Source organism: Brachionichthys hirsutus, chromosome 15 (assembly GCF_040956055.1).
Source record: "Brachionichthys hirsutus isolate HB-005 chromosome 15, CSIRO-AGI_Bhir_v1, whole genome shotgun sequence".
NCBI lineage: Eukaryota > Metazoa > Chordata > Actinopteri > Lophiiformes > Brachionichthyidae > Brachionichthys > Brachionichthys hirsutus.
Genome location: NC_090911.1, coordinates 4,948,047 through 4,968,581, shown reverse-complemented (window position 1 = coordinate 4,968,581; position 20,535 = coordinate 4,948,047).

Genomic DNA, 20,535 nt, shown 5'->3' with positions numbered 1-20,535 from the left:
ATTTAAGCCCGTGCAATCTCGAAGAAATCTGAAATGAGCGTTAAACTTTTTTTTTTGTCACTTCTCTTGCAATCACCCTGTCTTTCATCTTTGCTATATTGCTCTCCTCTTCTTTCTGCCTCCCACCATCTTCCTAGTTATTCTGAAATCGGTAATCCTTGCAAGCCTTATTTATACTCTCCATACTGCCCCCCCGTCCTCCCGGTACAGCTGAAGACAGCCTCCAGACTATCAATTACCACCAGTGCAGAGTCAATGTTTGCAGCTAGACTAACAAGACTCTCTCACACACACACACACACACACATACACACACACACACACACACACACACACACAGAGACACACCCTTTGTGCTCATTGTTCTGGGTTGATTGTATGTTAAATGATTTTACTGACTAGTCAAATATTTGAAAGTGTTAAAATCCACAGGAGATGAACGTGCATACATCCATTCAGGCAAACTGGTTTAGAACCGGTATTGCATGACATTAGAACAATATTTAACTGACAACGGTAGAACCCCCCCCCCCCCCACACACACACACACACACACACACAATTTAAAGTTTTTTGCTAAATTAACAAATTCCAATAACATATTCAGTTATTTGAATGGTATGCAATGTGCTGAAAACTAAAATTTATCTCGACATCTCACTCTGACAGCGATTAGGATGAACACCAGGCCATTGCACACTCAGAAAGACAGACAGGGACAGGACGTGTCACTCATTCCTGCAAATCTGCTCTGATGCCTGCAGTGCCTCTGTCAGGTCCACAAGTGAAAAGCCATTCAAGTCATTCCATGGACTGGATAAATGCTATCCTGACAGGTGCTATTAAAATAGCTTGAGCATGTTTGGGCTTGTGGAGTCAGTTTTTAGTACTGGGTTTGACACTATGTTGGTGCACCAGGTGTGTCCAACTTTGAGCCAGAAATCATGGAGGGGACATATGTGAACACTCCCTAATAAAATTTTCATGAGGAGTGCAGCCTGCAGTCTCACAATGCTTTGTCCCATAGTCAGTTTTTACAGTCCAACAGAAGCCTGTGATGAAAGATCTGAGGAAGTGAATTCTTTTTAATGTGAGCATCGTGTCCAGACAAGGTAGCAGCAGTAACTGATCATTAGAATAACATAATCGGGTCAAAAAGCTAATGAATGTGCATTAACAATGCCCGGCAAGAAGATGCTGCGTTAACCACATCACTTTCTGCAGACGTTCACGACTCACAATAAAATCATTACAGCCACTGACCTCATGAGACATGCTGCTGTGAGGAATAGATGAGCAATAGATGAGTTATCATACATGTAATTAGGATGCCTAACCAGCGAGCCTGGAAGCATTTCCACAGATTACATTTTATGCAACACACTGTACTTTATGTGGGTTTTCTACATATGTGTGCCAAATCAAATGCCAGACAGACAGACAGACAGACAGATAGACAGATAGATAGACAGATAGATAGATAGATAAATAGATAGGTAGATAGACAGATAGATAGACAGATAGACAGATAGACAGATAGATAGATAGACAGATAGACAGATAGATAGATAGATAAATAGATAGGTAGATAGACAGATAGATAGACAGATAGACAGATAGACAGATAGATAGATAGATAGACAGATAGATAGACAGATAGATAGACAGATAGATAGACAGATAGACAGATAGATAGATAGACAGATAGATAGATAGATAGATAGATAAATAGATAGGTAGATAGACAGATAGATAGACAGATAGACAGATAGACAGATAGATAGATAGATAGATAGATAGATAGATAGACAGATAGATAGACAGATAGATAGACAGATAGATAGACAGATAGATAGACAGATAGATAGACAGATAGACAGATAGATAGATAGACAGATAGATAGATAGACAGATAGACAGATAGATAGATAGACAGATAGATAGATAGACAGATAGATAGATAGACAGATAGACAGATAGACAGATAGATAGATAGATAGATAGATAGATAGATAGATAGATAGATAGATAGATAGATAGATAGATAGATAGATAGATAGATAGATAGACAGATAGATAGATAGACAGATAGATAGATAGACAGATAGACAGATAGACAGATAGACAGATAGATAGATAGATAGATAGATAGATGGAATGTATCTATCTATCTAAGTTTTCTCTTGAGATTTAAAAACCTACAATCAGCGGACTCACCAGTGGAATCCCTGCTTGTTACTGGGTTAGTGTGGTTGATGGTATCAAAGGTCTCAAGCACTGATAACCAGCCCTAGTTTACAGGAATAAAATGTAAAGGAACTTTCCTGTGAACAATAAAAAAAAAAAAACCTGGTTATCCCTCTGTCTCCCCTTTCCTCCAACAGTCCTCTTGTCTGACTGTCAGCTTAGGCAGCCAAGTCTCCCATGTTTACTGATGTAGAAGCAACCCCTTTATCAGGGAAGAGATTTGTAGGGAAGAGGCAGAGGATTAGCCATCAAATTACCAGGCAGGCAGCATCCCTGCTCCAGGGTTGTGAAGAGGTAATCTCTGAGGCTGAAGGGGGGGGGGAATACAGATAAATGTTTGGAATTGGTGCTCTTGAGCTACAAACTTCAAACTGTGCATAAGCAACATATGAAAGTTTGTGAGGGAGTTATCTCTCTCAGTAAGTCACCCATTGCTTATTTAGCATTTGCTGCTCCTATAGAATAAAATCACATGATGCTGTGAATTAGCGATCCTAGTATTGCGTGACTTATGCCATTCGATTGAGATGTGTTGTCATTTACACAGCCCAACGCCTGGTATGAAACCTCTGAGAGGTGAAAGCGTTAAAGGAGGAATGCCGTAGCTAGGCAGGGCACGTGGAATTAGATTTCAGTGGCCTTGCATTGTCACCCTGCTGCCCTCCCTTAAACAACTAGTGTTCTCCTCAGAGAATACCCCCTGGACACAGGAATGTTTCATCAATGCCTCAGCCCCCCAGCATCCTTATAGGGCCGCAGTGGGCCAGCAGGCGCTGCACGGGCAAGCTATAAATAAGTCAGGCATTGTAATGAAACCAAATGAATCTCCATCCGTCTTCCCAAAAACATGCCTCAAAAACCTCAGAGTTCTGCAAGAAGAGTTATTGTGTTTGAGGATGAACCACAAGATAAACAAGTACCAAATGTTGTACTCGTACAGAATACATCCACGTTTAACACACGCATGCACACGGTGCGTGCCACTCTCTCGTGAGAAGGACTGCACTATTATTCTATTGCGTGTCATCTTACTGATAGAGAGAAGGGTGAGAAAGGCATAACTTTGGAGATAGTGACAGGAGAACTCATAAAGTAATCAAGTAGAATCTCAAGGATGAGCGATGCATGTGGAAAAAATTGAAGGCTGTGCAAACAAGGGAGGTGATGGAGGCAGAAGGATAAATCAGCCAATGTAAGCCTACGTTCAATTTAATTTTCTTTATTGTCATTTAGCACCACGTATTTCCTCTCACACGCAGGAGCAAGGCAAAATTGTGACCTTTAATTCCACAAGCAATTTGAAATTGTCTCTGCAGAAACGTTTGACCAAATGTGAGATATTAGCAGCGCGCCAAACAGCGATTGAGTTATATAACACTGAAGAATATCACTTCTAACTGTTCTAACTCTTCTTCACAAAATCAATAAATGTATGGCACAATAAAACAATGCCCACGGAACCTATACGCAAAGACGCGATTTAATTATTGCAGCTGCAGGTTTTGTAATCTGCAGCTGCCCTTGAACATGTAGGCTGTTCCAATCAAAATGTAAAAATAAAGTGGACAGAAAAGGATTTCAGGTAAGTAAAATAAATAAATAATTACCGTATTTTCCGGATTATAAGTCGCGGTTTTTTTCATAGTTTGGTCGGGGGTGCGACTTATAAATCGGAGCGACTTATATATGCTTTTTTTACAAAATCTGTGAGCGCAGAGACAGTAGCCTACACATTTCTATAACAGGTGTTACAGGGAACTCTGTGACCCGTCAGAATCTGTCGCGGTTTCTGGAGGTTCATAGTTATCTGTCACACCTGTTATCTAAAAACACCAATTAGAAGGGCTGATTGAAAATGGCGCCGAAAAGAAAGTCATATTCCGCGGCTTACAAGCTTCAGATAGTGAAATATGGAGCCGAAAACGGCAATCGAGCAGCAGAAAGAAAGTTTGGAGTGAGCGAAAAACTTGTAAGGGACTGGCGAAAAGCGGAGGTTATGCTTACTGAAATGAAGAAAACAAAGAAAGCTAATCGCGGGCGACAAGCTAGGTGGCCACAGTTGGAGGAACGAGTTCACGCATGGGTGCTTGAACAACGTGCTTCTGGGAGAGGTTTGTCAACGGTGCAGTTGCGTCTCCGCGCCCAAGTGGTTGCCAGGGAGGTGAATATAAACGGCTTTGCGGGAGGACCTTCTTGGTGTTACCGCTTCATGCAGCGCAAACGCCTCTCTATCAGAGCTAGGACGACACTGTCCCAAAAACTGCCAGCGGACTTCCAAGCCAAGGTTGACAGTTTCCGCGCGTTCATTGAAAAGCATGTAAGTGATCACAACGTGACACCGGATCATATTATTAACATGGACGAGGTCCCCCTCACTTTTGACATCCCCATGGGCCGAAGTGTTGCAGAGAAAGGGCAAAAAAGTGTGAATATCGTTACAACTGGTCATGAGAGATCACACTTCACAGTGGTGCTGGCATGTTGTGGAGACGGATCAAAACTGCCACCGATGGTCATTTTCAAACGAAAAACCATGCCAAAAATCCAATCCTCCTCAGTTGAAATCGCCGTGAACGAGAAAGGGTGGATTGATCAAGAAATGATGAACTTGTGGCTTACAAAGTGCTATAATAAGCGACCGGATGGCTTCTTTAGAGCACGCAAAGCTCTGCTTGTGATGGATAGCATGAGAGCACACATCACACCACAGTTAAAAAATAAATTAAAAGTTCTCAACTCCATACCTGCCATCATCCCTGGAGGCTTAACCAAAATACTCCAGCCACTTGATATCTCCGTGAATAGGAGCTTTAAGTCAGTTTTGCGTAACCTGTGGGAGCAGTGGATGACGGATGGAGAGCACAGCTTCACGGCAACCGGGAGAATGCGCCATGCAACTTTCCTGGAAGTCATTGAATGGATCGACAAAGCATGGGCTTCAGTGACAACCGCAACCATCCTGTCGGGATTCAGAAAGGCTGGAATAATTGGAACTGCAACTGACGACGAGTCTGATGTAAGCGACGTAGAAGAGGAAGCGGCGTCTTGTCTACCTGCCGAGTTGGGGGAGTTGTTCAAAAGTGACACCGAGGATGAAGATTTCCTTGGATTTCGGGATTCGGAATAAAACCTAATATTTTGGTAAACGTGTTAGCATGTTCTTTGTGCTATATGTTGTTTGGTGTTGGATTTTATCAAATAAATTTTCCCCAAAAATGCGACTTATCCTCCAGTGCGACCTATATATGGTTTTTTCTTCTTAATTATGCATTTTTTGGCTGGTGCGACCTACAATCCGGAGCGACGTATAATCCAAAAAATACGGTAAATACATTTGAGCCCCTTTGCGCCTCATATTGACATTTATCCTGGGTCGCCCAGCAACAAGGGAGGAGATATCTCTTTATCGCAAACTATACCCCAGAAATAACACATCATCTTCTCAAAAACGGCACTTCTTCTCAGATGATCTCATGTCAGAGACTGTGTTTCGGAAAACTGTCGTGATCTCAATGCATACAAATAGAGATTAGCTTCAGCAACTAAAATTGGAGCAGCTTCTTGTCAAAACACTTCTCGATTTAGTGATAAAGGAAACCCTTTTTTTTTTTACTAAACCCAGTCCTCAGCACCTGTCACAGCGAATGAGTGACTGTCTACAAGAAAAGACATGTCACAACTGGGACCAAAGGGTGACTATCATCACGGCTCACTCATCGCCAGCACGGTGAGCGAGACGTATTTGGCCCAGCGCAGGCATAGCTGTGCCAGAAATGTCTAGCCGCATATACATCTTATTTAACACCAATCAGTGGGACCAACAATGAATCCCTATCATGAAACACTGCCTCATAACAATATCAATGTGACACAGCAAATATCAGAATATTTCCTCTGCTAACATCAAGACTGAGAGCATCATATGATTAAACACAGCTAAGCTTCAGCTACAAGAACGAAGCTATGAGCCCAGCAATAGCAGGTTGTTTTCCCCACCGACTGATGGGATGCGTCATCGTCAAACGTCTGGCTATCCTGACCCAATCGGGTTGGGTAGACATGAATATGTGATTGCAAGCCACCTCCCTTCATGTGCCGACTGGGACCACTGGTAGCAAAGTAGATCCGTCATGCCTTATTAGGCCCCGACCAATTCACTCATGAGAAGGAATCTGTTGAAAAATCCATATACTTGTACTCAATCCATAATGACTTCGGGAGAGAATGAGTGATTGACTATTCCAAATAGAGATGAGGTAGCAATCTATGTTAAAGATATGTCATATGTTTGGTAACAGCACGTAACATTTTCCTGAAGTCACTTCCTAAATATCACATCATTGTTTCTTTGGAAGGCGACTGCTGATAAAGTGACACCGGTTGCACGATTGGAATGACAGGTCAGTGGCCTGCATTGTTACGGCTAAGGAGGGCAGCCGACAGGTGTGGACAAGGATTTACTCTCTTTGAATGACTGGACTGGCTGTTTCTTTTTTTCTTTTTTTTGGTATGGTTTGTTTCTGAACCAATTTTTGTGCCAAACTTACATTTTTGCTTCAAGGTTATTTTTAATGAAGTCTGTATTATCACTTCTAATCAAGACTAACAGGATGGAGTTGTGCAATGCGAGCTCTACAGCTGAGTCATAAACTAAAAAGGAAATGAAAAATGCAAACAATAACCCCCCAAAAAAATCCTAACTCTTGCACGACTACAAATAAAACTAAAACGTTCTCGTTGCAAAAGAGTCAGAAGCAAAGTGAAGTCTAATCATCTCAAAAACGAAACACAATGAGACAAATTTGTTTTCCACTATAAGACAGTTTTGATCCCAAAACAAAATTGTATTTTTCACACCGACAGCCGCTCCTCGCATTAAGCAATAAATCGATTGTGCAAGAACTTGCCTTATTTATTCTGACTAAAATCAACATGGCATCAGCATAAAACCTAAAAAAAGGAAAAAGGTTTCTGTTGCAAGAAAGAGAGAAAAATAAAATGACTCCTCACAAGTTGCTGAATGTGAAGCTTTAAGTCACGATTTTTTGTTAAAATGAAAATGCAGATGAAAAGTTTGGATGTGTCTTCAGCAAAATCAAAATGATAAATAACTCATCTCTAAACATATCTGGGGGGGGTGGGGGGGGGTTCTTCCAAGTCTTCCAACGACTCCCTCCAAACTGAAAATGTTGTTGCTGAAACTTAACCCCAAGATTCTCTCTGCCCCGGGAGATAAGGGCAACTGGAAAAACAGGTTGTCTGTAGGCCCGGTGCAGTAGAACGGCAGGGTGCCTCACCTTAGCAGCGGTAGCTAGGGGACATTCTATGGCCCCTCTATTCAAAGTCCTCTGAATACATAGGGGGGGTTCGCACCAGACAGGGCAATTTGCCAGAGAGCCAGCCAATAGAGCTGAGCCAAGACGAGGTTAAACTATTGTTTTGGCTTTACAAGCAAGAGTGAGCGAGAACAAAAGAAGCAGAACAAAAGAATAGTCAGAAAATACCTGACCATTGAAGTGCAGCACATTAACTTATTTTGTTACTTGTAATTTAAGAGGCAAATTGTAAAAGATAGATCTTTAGATGTAAAAATAAAAATACAAAATACAAACATCCTGGAACAGGGATATATATACATACACACATATTGTCCAGGACAACCGAGACACTTTAAGCAGCACCCGAAGTCTCATCTGTATCAAGAACAAATAGCAAATGTACAAAAAAAATTCTGAAAGAAAATACACTTACCCACACATGTCAGTTAGGTCCAATTATAAATAAATAGATTTGGATTTATTCCTTAGTCCAGAGAGAGAGATAGAGAGATAGCGAGATGGAGAGTGCATACAAAGTCCTAGGAAAGTGAATGCAGCAGTATCCGCAGAATAATTTGCTTAAATGATGTCTTAAGAAAAGTGTGCTAAAAAAAAAAAGTAGTCTCCAGTTCCTCCTCAGTTATTCCACTCAGTGTTTCATTGAAATAAGGGAAGCTGGTTCTCCAGCAGGAGGTTTCCAGCTGTGGCTTTGAGACCGACACTTGTGAGACACTGCTTGTTCATACACAGGACAATGTGCAGGGGACTGCCTGGTATAAGCCAAACCCACTGTGTGATGTCACTGGTGTTACATTTCAGGAGGGAGGAGATGAAGCCTCACCTGTTTTGACTTTAACCAATGAGAGACTATGTTGTCGCGCACCTGCGAGTAGAAAAACGGTTTGAGGCAGGAGTACGCGAGATTTGTCTTTGCATTGATTATTCAGACTTCGTCGTGTCTTAACGCGCTGAGAACTGTCCAGGAAAGGGAATCTGACATGCGCAGAATTCCACTAAATGAGTCCCACCATCAGGAATTTTGTTTAAAGGGAAGTCCTTCATCAATTTCAAAGTCATTTGGGGATTAACAAACTATGACCTTGACATTAACAAACATTCCCAGAGGACCGTGCCGACACGAGATGAACAGCGGCACGTCCTGTGGATAATTCATTTGGTTTGGAAAGTATTTTGTCCCTCTCTCCTTTTGCTGGGAAAAAAAAAAAGAGTTAAATTAAAATGTAAAAATCCCCATTCTTTAATCAGCTGGGCGTCGAACGTACACAAACACATCATCATTTAAAAAACACACTGCTTTCGACTCCCTCTGGTCAAAACTCCGCTAGCCATGGAGCTAATCATCCACAACAGATGTTGAGAAATGTTCGGCTGGATTTATGACAGAGCTCAGAGGAACAGCCAAGTCAGCCTCCGGTGCTGCATCTCTTCCATGCTACAAGGACAAGGGATTGCAGAACACCCCCCCCCCCCCCAAGACCTTGGGGAGAGGTTTGCTCATTTAATGCAACGATGGCGTGTGGACTACTGTACGTTGACTCATACTGCAAATACTTCAAATTGTTTGGCCCATGCCGCGATGCATATTCTTTAAATGCACATGAGAGAGAGAGAGAGAGAGAGTCAAAATAGATATTGAGCACAAGGCAATTCTGAAGAGAGTTTATACCAAGACTAACGATGCTGAATGTCTTCTCTGTTTAAACTTTGCTGGAGAAATTGGCAAACTATAATGTATTCAGCATTTCTCTTTGTTGCTAACAATGGGAGGCAATCAGATTTTACTCGGGGGGGGGGGGGGGGGGCTGCAGATCGGAACACAGTCCGGGAATCTGTGCTTCATCTGTTACTTCCCATCTATCTTCCAACTGGAATGTGGGGCATCTGATTAAAAGGTAATTCCATTTTGTACAGCCCAACATTTTTTTTTTCTGATGTTTGTGGGTCAATAATCTCACAAATAAAAAATTCTGATCTGGAGAATGCAAACACAGCGCTCCTCCCATTGATGCCGCAAACAAAAAGGACAGCAGCAAAGCGTCACATTAAAACACACATTCCTAATCCATATTTTTATGCTGATCGTTCCGTCCGTCTGCCAATTCAAAGATAACATTACGATCGGAGATCGAATTGCTGAAACAAATCCCAGCCGTAAGTGATTGGTGTAAAGATTAGGTCTGCTGGTGGTCTTAACAGCGGAGCGAGCGAGAACATTTTTATTTCCAGTGTAATCCCATTTTAAAACAATGCAAAAAAAAAACAGAAAACATATTGAATTCCGCAGTAACCCTCCATGGAAGATTAGAAGTGTCCGGGTTGTGTGGCTCAAGCACTTTCATGATCTACCTACCCCCCCTAAGACATCTGAGAATTTATAGATTGACCACCCACCCCCCCAATTCAATTTTGAATTGAAGCATCCAGACTTGTGTTTAGGGTCTGAAGACGTTTCACCTCTCTCTATCTCTCTCTCTCTCTCTCGTTCAAGAGGGTTCTTCCCATTGACGGTCATCAATGCGTTCGCAACCTCAGAAATGGTTCGATATTTGTATGCAAACAGTTCGACCTGAAGGAGACTCTCAGATGAGAGGTGAAACATCTTCAGACTCTAAGCGGGAGTCCGGTGCTTTCAGAGTCAACCTTCAAGCATGACCTTGACTTGGATGAATGACATCATCGCCCCCACTCGTTTCATGAGGCTCACTTTTAATCTCAAGAAGGAGGCCTCCTCCCTGACCTACACCGGCACGCTAGCAGCGCTCTGCAAACACATTTGAATGAAAGCTTGATTTAGTAAGATTTTTCTTTCCGGCTTTATTTTATGAGTTGCTACACGAGCTATTTTATAATTAGTAGTTGAGTTCCAGGGTTATCTGCACCTTGACTGAACCTCACAACCCACGTAGCAAGTCTGCCAAAAACATTTTAATAAGGTTCCGCAATACTTTCTATGGTGGGAAAACGCACAATGATTAACTGATCACTGCAATAATATACTGTATATTTAGAGTATAAATCATTATTCCCAAAAAAATAAATCATGTCCTCTCGCTAATAATTCTGGCTGCACACCAATTGAAAAAGATGTTGGCCTGTTGGATACACGCTTGCGCTGTTGAAATCATTTGCTCTTGTTGATGGGCTTTTGAAGACCAGCATCATGTCATGATGTCCAAAAGCCCTGCTGGGAGAAACCAGTTAGTGATTCCAGCACAACTCACAGTTCTTGGTGGAGTTGCTGGTTAGCTCTGTGCTTGTATTGGAGGACAGGGAAGATGACCAAAATTTTTGATTGGCACTGATTTGCTCTTCTGGACAGTGATACCACTTGCTTTTCCTGTTGCTTGATGTTGGTTGATCCTGCTATAATTGATATAAATGATATTCTTCACCAATTCCTCAATTTTCCCCACAATACTGAAACCCGTCTTGCCAGATCTCTCCGCTCAATGAAACTGATGGTGACCCCCATCTTTAATTCCACCATCATACCTTTTGTAATGGAAAGATGCATCCGTTAAAGCAATACATGAAGCACGTGCATAATATGCATCGAAATATATTTCGCTTTTTGGTTCTAAATTGAATGAAGACGGTAAAAGAGAATCGCTTGCATTCGCTGCGTAGCACAAAATGGTTCTGTGCACAAATGTATGCAAACAAAGCAATTAATGAAAGCACATTAATGAAAATGAAAATCTCGATCATGGTAACACGGTTTTAGTTTAGGCTGTCTGCAGATAACCCTGACCTCGGCGCTGGAGTCACGAGGTATAAAAAAAAAAAAAATACAGAGTGATAAGAATGACTTCACTGGGGTGACCTTCAGCAAGTGCTTGTGTGTGTGTGTGTGTGTGTGTGTGTGTGTATTCCCATACAGAAGTGTCTATGTAGGTACACCATGTGAATTTGTGCATATGTTCTGGTGCCTTTTAAATGTCCACAGAGGTAGGTATGACTGTAGTATAGAAGAAGAAAAAAACACATAAAAGGAGACAAAGAACAGATGGTCAAGAAGAGGAGGGATCACTGACCCTTTAGTTCAGAGACCTGAAAATTCCATAATGGGGGGGGTCAGGTGTGATGGACAGGTAGGACAAGGATGGGACATTCTGATGATGCTTTATGAATATAGACGACTGCAGACAGCGCTATTAGCACTTAGCAGTTCACTCCAAGAGGAGGAAAATCAAGAGGAAACATCCTTCTGATTAGCGAGGGTGAGATCATGTTAGCGTATCCTCGACGAAGCAGAGGATCACACGTCACACTGCCTTGTTAAAGGAACAAATGGCATTCGTTGTGACACGACCGCGTGCTAAGAAGCCTGCTGTCTTTCTTCTCATGGAACGTTAAAAACAGAGGCTGCTCGCCGTTGCAGGCTGCTTCTGACAACTGGCCGGGAATGCTCGCTCTCTCTCTGCCGGGAACAGCCGAGCGTGCCACCGAATGCATGAAACAAATCATTTCTATCTGGGACCCTGGCGGGTATTGACAAACCAGGGGTGCATTTAGATAGCCCAATTAAAACATGGAAATGGAACAGCACTGTGGCCCCTTTCCACCCTCTGTTCCCCCCCCACCGGTGTTTCCTGACCCTCTCCGGGGACAGGCTTCCTTACATTCCGCTCTCAGCGAGGGCTATGGGGTACCGATGAAAGCACACAAGCAGGTGAGAGGCAACGGTGATTCCGCTGGTGAAACATGCGGTGCAATAGCAGGTTGCGTTTGTGAGGACGTGAGAGCAAGCCCGGATGAGGAAGCACCATTTTTTATTGTTTCATCTTGCAGACAAATTTCAGCACGGCCCTCCTGGGAAGTCGGTGACTGTTCCAGTCTGGATGAGAGCGACAAATGGTGATAAGTCCCATGGTAGAGTCAGAAAGACAAAGGGCACTACATGACTGCAGAGGGTAAGTTAGCAATCAATGATATGGATGCGAGTCCACTTATTCAAACGTGTCTTTGAGGGTGACCTTCAGTGCCATCCGCTCCCTTTTGTAAAGCTTGTGTGGTTCAATTCCACTTCTATTCTCACCAGAGTGCATCTCCCACTGGTTTAGTTTCCTTTGTCGTTTTGAGCAACGATCATTCCACCTAGATAACTGTCAGGTGTGCTTTTGGGACAGACCGCCACCTCAGCCAATGAAACACCCTCGTTTGTCAGTTTCCTTGGAGAGCACTGAAAGGCTGCGAGAACGAGGTGGCAGAGCCTCTCGACCTCTGAGCAATGGAAGAGTGTTCCCAAAAGCGGCCTGGTTGCGTCTCCTCTCAAGGAAAAGTCAACATGGAGAGAGCAGTGTTGTGGTGTGTGTGTGTGTGTGTGTGTTGTGTTGTGGCCAGCTGTTCAGCTGTGTTACATTTCATAGGCTTCTGTCAACAGATCTGCAAAGATGCAAGCTGTTTCTACAACGCATTCTATCCTGAGATGAAGAGAAACTGCTATATCAGCATCTTGTAAGGCGCATTTCTCTCTGAATATTTTGAAACTTCATCTTGTTCACTATAAACTATGTTTTATCTTTTGTGGGTCACCAAACAGCAACATTTGTGCAGAGATTAAAAGTGCATTGCCAATTTTTTTTTTTTTTTTGAAGTGTCTTCACATGCATTTTTTTTTTCCAATAAAGCGGATATTCCCTCTGAGTATGAAAAAACCAACATCAAACAAGTACAACATTTGCTCACCAATCAAATGGAAAGGAAAAATCATCTACGAAACAATGCAAACAGTGCTCAGTACTTTCTGCAGTATCTTGATGGAGTACGTGTGTACCAGTCCACTGAGGAGACTTTGACAAATGTGAAAAACTTTCAGTGAGAAGTTGCTAGTAAAAGCCCCACAGAGCTGTCTTCCCCAGCCCGAGGAAGCTAACACTTTGTCTTTGACAAGACACATCCAGATGCTTTCCTTCAATAAATGTCCGCCTCACACGGAGGATGAGGCACGAGCGCTCAAGAAGATAAATAGCCTCACCGGCAACAGTGAAAAGTGCCAGAGCTTTTCAAATACAGTGTGAACTTTGCGGATGCTCAACGTCAACATGTTCATCCACACGCTGTATATCTGCGGGGTGCGTTTCGTGGTCCCCCACATCGCATTTTGCACAGGGCAATACCAGCAGTGTACTAATAATGCATTCTATTATTCTAATTTCCTATATTGGCATGTACGAAAAACAACTCCGACACAAAGGGATGAATTCAAAAGCACAAAATCTATTTCAGCATTGTTAATAGCTGTCATTAAGAAGAAGAAAAATCCCCCAAGCTTTGCACCAGAGAGCATTTGCATCGCTGGAGTCAAAAGGAAGGGGATATTCAATTATTCCCTGTGATGGAGGAGACGTCTTCCACTTCTGCAAATTATGGGCTAACGTCTTGAATAAAATAGACGAAAATGGGCTGAGCACTTATTGCATCGGCTACAAAAAGGAATAATAATACAATAATACAAGATTCATTGTAGTGGTTGAGTGTAAAAATCTAATAAAGATCTACGAATATGATATTGATAGGTCATATAGATTGAAAGACAGATATTGAAAACAACATAAGGCTAAACATTATCATTTATAGACCCCCTTAAAGGAACTAAACGTTTCTGTTTTGGAAGTCTGACTTGAGATGCAGTCAAATAATTTTTGCAACATCAATAATAATGTTCAACTAAACACACACACACACACACACACACCATTTCAAGAGAAGAAAAGCTTTCCAAATAAAAGAGTAATCCATCACTCATGCCATTTTGCATTTTCAGGGTCCCTCTCGTCAACAAAGGCTTGAGTGACAGTGAAAGATAAAGAAGCCTCTGTTGACCAAAACAGTGAAAGAAATGTTTTTTTAACATTCACAGCATATAGAAACTAAAATGAATTGTTTTATATTGAAACAGTATTTAGGATCCAATGATGAAAGAGTGAAAAATAAATTTGAGCAAAGATCCAGGCAAGATTTAACTTCAAGCCTGGATTCTTTCAAAGCATTTAGCTGGTCATTGCTCTACAAAGCGGATTGCATTGTGATTTTGAACGCAATCAATAAATAACTAAATAACTGAGCAAAGCTAAGCAACAATCTGTGTCTAGCCCGGCTTTGCAGGGAATCTCAGCGCTCTTCTCTTCATTAACGATTTACAGCAGAGTAACAAATGGACTTCAACCGACTGCTGGAAAGCTTGCCCAAAATAATTAAGGAAATAAAATATTCAACATAAAACTTCTTAATATAGCATCAGTGCCTCATAAATTTCTGAAGCAGAGACGAGTGGATTAATTTCAGCGCTAATGGGGACGAAAGCCAGTCATTTCCCTTTCCACCTATTTGACTTCATTTAGCCTTCTGAGTTCCACTTTATATTACTTATCGCTGCGTTTTCTGCTGCATGGCAGATCAGAAAGAACGACGTTCAAGGCATTGGTCTCTATCGCTACCAAAGAGTTATCTGTGACAAAAGGAGCAAGATAATAATGAAAAAGATCGGAGTTGAAGTTCTCCAGGGGGACCAAAAAAAAAAAGTTCAAATAATAGATCTCAGCTACTTTTACCTCTTGATTGTTAAAGTGCTAAAGTGCTCTTTAATATCAGAAGAGAAAATTTAAAAAAATTATAATAATACAAGAAAACACAAAAGAAATGTAGGTGCAGAAAGAAATGTAAAAGTAACCTGTGCATGTTTAGGGTTATAAGATGAATAGCTTTGCAACTTAAAGAGATGGGAAGGTTGTTACGAAGCCTGCGCCCCTGTTAAGTCAATACTAGAACAGATACCATCATGGGAATGAAGTGAATCCAGCACAGCTCCAGGTTCAGTCAGAAAGACAACTCCCTAGTTTTGTATTAATTCTGATTTTTGCTGTACATCTAGTTCTTTCATGCTGCTGCTTTTCACAAGCTATACCTCTTTATTCTATTGCAGTCTTTGGAGAGTCACTAACTTTACAATCTCATTATCCCCATCAGTCTCAGCAGAGCTATCAGCAACCACCAACATATTCTGGGCTTAATCGGATGCAATCTGAAAAAGAATAAGCAACCAAATGCTGGTTTACATTGTTTAGCTTTTTTTTTTTCATGTTTGTTATAATAAACAATTATCTTTGATTCATTTATTGGTCTGTCCTGATTGAACCTTTTTAATATAAACCTCAGAGGATTAAGAAATTGTTTTTACATTATTTTCAACATAAACTGTTTGGGATTACTTCTTTCATACCAAATATGATGGATCTAATTTCAAAAAATAAAAATTGGTGTTTCCAGAGGAATTCCTAAACTGAATCATTTCCTTTTAGGCTCCCAACTGTCTGACCCACCAGCGTGTCATTAACAGGGTCACCATGCATACTGGAAGCAGCGAAGCACCCCAGATCAACCTCAGCCTCCTATGGTAATAAAACACTTCCGGCTGAGGTCAAAGTCATACTGTAGGCCAGGGAACGGCGGGGGTATTGCTAACAGCTAACCAGTTAACACAGCATGCCATCATGATCACAGACCAGAGGCGCTGCATTGCCTAAAGTTTTACTGCACAGCCTCGACTCATTCCACAATTTGATCTCTGCTCTGAGCTGTGAAGCGGAGCAAACAGACGTCCCCAAATAGAAATGGTAGGTGGACAGTGATTTAATTTCCTCCAGCATCTCCTGATGTGTCTCACATAGCATTCATTTATGTTGATGCTTCCTGCTCGGAACATATTCAGCTCACCTCTGATCTTTCTACTGAGCTTTGCCACCAGTCACATCCCTGGTAATTTCAGGAATCGCACCGCAGCAGGCGAACACGCTCAGGGCTTTTGTTTGTTTGGACGTGGCAACGATGAAACGATGTCTGCCCACAAATAATGCAAATCTCTGCAGCATCTAGAATGAAATACAATGTCCTCCTGAAATCTGAGCTCAGCTTTGCGCAATGTCGATATTTACTGGACCGTGGATCTCAGATTTCAACTGTATACCAATGAGAGTTAAACACATTTTTGAGTTTCCAAAAGTCCTCTATAGATGTGCTACTTTGTCCTTTCCAAAAAAACTAAACAAAAACACATCGTAGGATAAAATAGAACCCATCAGAATATCCCAGTTTAAAAAAATTACATACAGCCATGAATTGTACATAAAAGCTTAACCCTTCGAAGCCTAAACTATGAAATAATGGCAAAAAAAATAATTTGGGGGTCTTGCTCAAGGGCACCTCGACATTGCTCTGAGGCTAAAACTGGCCCGTCTCCAGCCACCAGATAACGTTCTTCATTCCGGTGGACTCCTCCGCTTCCCAGCCCAAGACCCAACCCGCTGCCGGCCCTCACGGAAATAACTCATGAAGAAGTAAAGGGATTCAACATTGGAATTTACAGATTTTTATAAATTTTCATATTTGATGACACCGTTTAGGTGAATGTTTCAGCGTCTGCGTCCCGAGAGAAACTAAGTGCTCTGGAAACACTATGCCTAATTTTCCTGGGGAGAGGTTTAGAAATTGTGTCACCAGATGGCCAATACATGTGGGCAGACAAGCAAGGCAAAAGAAAATATGATCACTGCTGAATTAAACTAACCTTGTGTCCCTTAAGTGACAATGCATATTAGCCTATATGTCAAATATCCTGAACCAATTTGGCAATTTAAATGAAGTGGCTAAACTGTAACTACATAAATAAAACAATTGGGGGAAATGAGATGAGTCTCGAGGGCAAAATATGGCTCATGTTTCAGAAGCAGGTTTGCCAGTCACATTAAATCTTAACAATTAAAACTGTCTGGGGTGTAATGTTAGCTTAATATGTTTATTTAAAGGTATACTTTATTCAGACTCAGTTTGGTAAAATGCAGTGGTGCCTTAGAATTTTCCTCTTCTAATACTTTTATTTTTGACCTGAACACCAAATCCAGGGTAAAATAACATACATGCTTTCATTTGCAAGTGCAAACAGGCCCGTAAAATCCAATCAATGCAAATTATTGACTCACTGAGTACCAGGATTTGTTAGAAAACAAAGTTCATGTCCAATTCATTTGAGGTCCTTTTTTTTTAATCTGAATGTAGATTTCACTGTTAACTTTACAGCAAACATTTTATTCGTTATTGAGGCTATCTTAAATGACATCAGCGTTCCACAGGCATTTCAGCTATGAAGAAAATAATGAGCGCAGACAAGAAATTACAAAAACATGCTGTGACCTTTCAAGTCTGAGGGCTAAAAGCTGTGTATAGATTTACAAAATGTGAAGGGAGAGTTTAAAAAAAAAATCCCATCACAGAAATTCGAGTGTGACTAATAGGTAGTGAAAGAGCTGGTCTCCAGCCTGAACTCCTGAAAATATCTTGCTCTAGTCACATGGCCACTTTGGGGCAACAGTGTGTGTGTGAGTGACTGTTGGGGGGGGGGGGGGGGGGGCCACCTGCACACCCAGCAGAGCCAGCTCGGTGCTGGCACCCCCATTTGTTACGCTGCAGATTCCCATTACTTCAGAGCTAGGATGGCTGGGAAATCCATCTCCTGGTGTCAGCTTTATCAAACATCTATGCAAACGGCTAGGGTGGAATGGGGAGAACAATGACAGACACACAGAGGTCAGAGGTCCAGTAACATAGTGGACCATGACCGGTTCCAGAATTATATAGCGTACAAGCAAATCTGCATCAGGAGGCCTCAAAGCCTTATAGAACCACTTAATGCGTGAGATCATGTGTGTGTGTGTGTGTGTGTGTATTATGTGTGCTCTTTGTTAGAGGACAGTATTAACCTGGTTTAAATGCCAGCTGGGGAAATCTGAGGTGGACTGAAGCTATTGGGTCACTAATGTATCTATGGTCAAATTAATTGTTCATTTCAAAACCAAGACAGTTAGAAACCGAGAAAGAATTTTGGGGTATGATTACCTTCATTTTTCGTAATTATTGAGCAGAAGCCTCATTTCAATTAAATGATGCCATCTAAACCACGGAATCGGACCTGATTAACAAACCCCTACTTCCAAGTGTAATACTCGATACATATGGGACATTGATAAAAAAATAATAAAAAAAGGTGCAAAGGCCTGGTGAACCTTTGCTGGGTTCAGAAAGGTCAGAAAACAGCGATGACTGAGGTTCTCCTGGTCCTACAGACAGGCATCCCTGAGGCCTATTCTTCCTACACAGATCTCTGAATCAATAATACAAGCCGACATGCACAAGATACTCTCAAGGAGAGCCAGTCAGCTTGCGTCACCAGTGTGCTTGCCGTGAAATAAACAAATGAGAACTGACAATCCTTGTGATAGCCCATACATCGTCAAGAACAGGATGCATCTGGGTCTACCCGGACCACCCTTATGGATTTTACACGCGGTCCGGCGTGGCGTTTTTCTGGGGAAACAAGATAAGGTGATAACCTTTCTTTTTCTTTGGGGGGCTGAGCGTTGAAATCTCATCATCTCTCCCCATCCACAGGTCGCACCTTAATGCAAAAAAAACTAATTGAATTCTGTTCAGTTATCCTGCTTATAAAAGACACAAAGAGGAAAAAACTCAAACAGCAATCAGTTGAGGTGAGAATAAATCCCCGCTCTAAACGGCTACTAGTTATTCAACACAAAAGCATTCGTCATTCCAAACACCCAACACCTCAATACTCATCATTTAGGATTTGTATTTAGACCCATTTGAATCAAGCTGTTGTCAAATCCTAAACCAAATCTATTGGAGATTTAAGAACCATTGTTCGATTAGTCACAGATTATTTTATTTTATTATTAATGTCTAACTTGAATCCCCAGTTTTTATGTAAAATATTCACCAATAAAAACTTAAAATATAAGGTGGAAAAAAAGAAAACATTATTTGGCTTTTGAAATAATTTACTCATATGATGCATTTCTACATTTTGGCTTTAAAGCACCTAATTAGTTGAGACATTTTGCTTAGTGGCTTGGCATTTCAGCCACAGGGGGACTGATACAGTAGATTGCATCTGACAAGGACACAATCTAAAAGGCTGATTCAGGAGTTTAAATCCTGTGCTCTACTTTAATTGTGTAAAACACTGCCAAACAACCAAGTGAAGAGGACAGAGTATGAGAATTTCATGCTAAATGGGATGGCTGGAATCTCAAATCCTCCATGCAAAGTCATGGCATTTAAGGGAAGGTGTGAAAAATATGCGTCAAACACAGTAACACAGGGGCATTAGCAATTTGCAAAAAGCAAGCAATTATCCTTTTAACATTTCATGCAAGCCTATCCTGCAGAAATGTGTTATCACGGGAGTTATTCAGCAACAGAGCCTATACAGAGATGTCCATTAGCCTATTGCTGAGGCTGACACATTTGATGGATTAAACAGTCAAATATAACAAGATGCTTGAACTGCTGTCCTGGTTGTTAAGGGAGATCAAAGTGGGGCCTGAGGGTCTGGTGAGAACGCGGAGCAGGATTGGTTCAGCGTGAGCTCCACAGAACAAGTGCTGGACCGAGGAGATACGACATCAGACGTGTGCACTGCATTCCCCGAGGCAGGTTCAGCCTACCCAAATGAGCTGCAAAGGAGGAGGGCACACGCAGCCTTTCAGAAGCCACTGCTAATCTTAACGATAAGCATGTGCTTAATTTTGTAATGTGGTGTCTCACGTAAAGCCGGTTGAATACGGAAAAATCAATTTGACTATCTTTTTTTTTTATGATATGCTCTGTAAATTCTTATCCTATCATGAAAAATGTACCGGTAGTATACTCCAGAGAAAGAAATGAGCAGTTATGGTCCCATGTGTGGTAGTACGTTTTGGGTTTTTTTAAATCCGTGAAGTACCATTTGTAGCATAATTACGTGCTGTGCTCGGGTGGAGACCTAAGGTTCTGATTTTCAGACCAGGGAGAGCAGACATCATGCAGGGGAATATTAAACCCACAAATCCACACGGCACTCGCTCTGCTGAGTGTTGTTCTTAACGACAAACTATAT